Raw genomic sequence first — 3,631 nt, forward strand, 5'->3', positions numbered from 1 at the left:
TCTCAATCCTCATTCTTCTTGATGTCTCTGCAGCCTTTGACACTGTCGTTCACTCTCTCCTTGATACTTTCTTCTTTCTAAGTGTTTGGGCATTCTCTCTGGGTTCTCCTCCTACCTATTAATCAGTCTTATTTTCTGGATCCTCATCAAGGTCACAGCCACCATAGTTGTCCCACAGCACTCTCTACTGATTCTTCTTCTATTTAGTACATTTCTCCTATACTACATCAGCTCCGATGGATTTAATTATCATCTTTAGGTTGATGATTCTCAAATCAATCTTTCCTGCCCTAACATCACTGCTGAGGTCCAGTCTCATATTTCTGATTGCCTTTCAGACATTTCAAACTCAATGTTCAGTAGACATCTTTAACTCAACGTGTTCAAAACTGAACTTTACCCCTAAACCCTCCTCAACCTCCACCCCCCCCTCTTCCCTATTGTTGTTTGTCCTTCATTCTCAAAGAGGACCTTGACATTGGGAAGGTGATGCCATGGCTTGCACATGAATTGGATTTAAGTGAGGCAGGGCTGTGCAAAGTCACCAGCCTCACCTTCTGCTCTAGAGTCATCTGGGTCCAGTGGCAAGATATGGATAAGGACGACTGGAGATGGCCCCCATCTTCCCTATTACTGTAGAGAGCAAATACCATTCTCCTGGTCCTTCAGGCTTACAACCTAGCAGATATCCTGGGCTCCTCACTATCTCTCACTCCCCATTTCCAAGCTGTTACCAAAGCCTGTCCGTTTGACCTTTGCAATATCTCTTGAAAAGCCCTCTTCTTCTCTCTTTGGACATGGCCCCCACTGCAGTGCAAGTGCCCATCTCCTCATTCCTGGACTATTCCCGGGCCTCTTGCTGGGTTTACCTGACTCAAATCTCTCCCTGCTCCAACCCATCCTCCACTCAGCCCCCAAAGCGATTTTTCTAAAGCATACATCCAACCAAGTGGCCCTCCTACTCAATAGACCCTAGTTGCTTTCATACTCCAGCATCAAATACAAAATCCTCTGTTTGGCATTCAAAACCCTTCATAACCCATCCCCCTCTTACCTTTCCAATCTTCTTACACCTTTACTCCCTGACACATACTCTTCAATCCTGTAACACTGGTCTCCTAGCTCTCTCCATTAACAGGACACTCCGTGTCTCTCAACTCTGGATGTTCTCTCTGGCTATCTCCCATGCTCACGATGCTCTCTCCTCCCCGTCTAACTACTGACCTCCCTGGCTTCCTTTAAGTCCCACCTAAAATCCCACCTTCTACAGGAAGCCTTCCCCAGCCCCTCTTCATTCCAGTGCCACCCATCTTAATTATTTCCTATTTATTCTGAATATAGCTTGCTTGTACATATTTCTTTGCTCTTTGCTTTGTATATATTTGCTTGTGGTCTCCCCCATTGCATTTTAAGTTCCTTGAGGGCAGGAACTGTCTTTTATCTCCTTTTGTATCCCCAGCACTTATCACAGCATTTGCCACACAGTAGATACTTGATAAAGGCCAATGGACCAGCTAGCTGACTGAACTTCACCCAAACTCACCCAGTTTTTAATCACATTTAAATAAATGAGTGGGAGGGACAGGAGGGTGTGATAACACTTTCTACTTCTAGCTCCTTTAGAAGAAAACAGGTGTCATTCCCTGGTGAGCCATATTCTTCAGTTATTGTATCTCCAATCACCTAAATAATACTGAGGTAAGGCAGTGAGGCTTGGGATGCTTTCAGGGCTAACCTTAGCTACCTCTGGCTTCTCTGTGCCTCAGATTTTCCTGGAGCACAAGCATCTTTGAGTACCCAATGTATGCCAAGCTCTGTGCTGCTAGGTGCTAAGGACACAAAAGAAACAAAAACTGGACCCTGCCTTCTAGACACTTCCTGGGAAACAACATGCCTGCACATTAGTGAACATGTACAATGTAAATACAAGAGTTTTGGGGGTTTGGTGGTGAGAAGTATTAACAGCTGGAGGAAATTAGGAAAGGCCGAATATAGAAAGAAGTTGGCTCTTGGCCAAGCTTTAGAAGAAGATACAGAGTCTAAGACACAGAGAGAGGGAGGAACCCTGGAGGGATGGTGGGAGAGAGAGGAGGCTGTTGGGGGAGACAGGGAGGGATAAGGAGCAAGGAGGGTCTCCTCTGAGACCAAATGAAAGAGGAGAGGATGGAGGATATCAAGAACTTCTGAAACGTAGAGAGAGGAGAAAAGGGAATGGTGCCAAATGGCCTCAATTTTCACAATACAAAGTAAAAGCTTCTGAGAAGGAAAGGGAAATTCAGAATTACCCTTGTGGGGAATTCAGTCAAGAATCATTAGAGGAGATTCGTCTGGTTTATAGCCAGTTTGTACATAATAGTCATTTGCATGTTGGCTCCCCCCTTAAATTGTAAGCTCCTTGAGGGCATGGATTGTTTCTGACTTTCTTTGCATCCTAGTGTTTAGCACAACGCTTGGCTCACCCGGAGGTACTTCATAAATGTTGACTGAGTGCCATTCTACTAGACTCAAAGTCCAGTCTTCTCTTCCAAATACCAAGCAGCCTCCAGGCTAAAAGTGCCAAGTTCCTTCAACTGCTCCTTATGTCATGGAATTTCTGGGACCACCTCTGAGATTACTTCCATTTTCCCCTGTCCGTAGGTTGTTTGTACGTAGTTGTTTGCATGTTGTCTCCCCCAGTAGATTGTAAGCTCCTTGAGGTCAGGGACTGTCTTTTACCTCTTTTTGTATCCCAGTGCTTAGTGCAGTGCCTGACACATAATAGGTGCATAATAAATGGGGGGGGGGGTTGTCTGTTTTCCAGTGAAGCAATTAGGGTTAAGTGACTCGCCCAGGGTCAACACAACTAGTAGTGCATAATAAATGTTGACTGACTGATCTGTAGTATCAGGGGGTCCAGCTGGGATCAGAAGACAGTGGCCACAGCCTGGCCTTCTCCAGCTGTATCTAGCAGCTTCTCAGAAGGCGTGGGGAGGAATCTGGGGTTGGGATCTGGGCAAGGCATTGGAGGACAAGGAGACAAGTTAATCCAGAGCAGAGGGGACCATCAAACTGAACTAGTTAACTATAACATCAAGATTACCTGCGCTTTAAAGGTTGACTTTCTCCAAAGCAAAGATTGCAAGATGAAATCTGTCAAAGTTAAAGCCCCCTCCTTTTCCTTTCTCCCTTCCCCCTCCTTGCCTCTTGTAGAATGTCTTCAGGAGCAGGGAATGCGCTACTCATCTTTATATCCCCCCTTTATACTATTACCTTGCTCATTCCAGGGTTGGGGCAGGGGGTGTCTAGACCTGTGTTTGAGGAAACTCCTATCAATGCAGAATAACAATGGAATCTGCAGCTCAGTGGCCAGGGCACTCTTAGAAGTTAAATGATTGACCCAAGGGTCACTTAGCCAGTACATGTAAAATGCAAGACTTGAACTCAGGTCACCCTGACTCATATGCTCTCCATCTACTATGATACCCACCCTCTTGTCTTCTTAAATGTCTGTTGTACTAAATTGCCTAAGAAGGAGATTTAAATGTACAATAAATGCACTTGCCTATAGAGATCGGCATATCAGATTTCATACAGGCATGCTCCCAGGAGCATGTCATAATTTTATTAACATGGAAGTTATAATTAACAACAT

The sequence above is a fragment of the Phascolarctos cinereus genome, unplaced genomic scaffold (genome assembly GCF_003287225.1).
Source record: "Phascolarctos cinereus isolate Bilbo 61053 unplaced genomic scaffold, phaCin_HiC Scaffold_1;HRSCAF=81, whole genome shotgun sequence".
Classification (NCBI taxonomy): Eukaryota; Metazoa; Chordata; class Mammalia; order Diprotodontia; family Phascolarctidae; genus Phascolarctos; species Phascolarctos cinereus.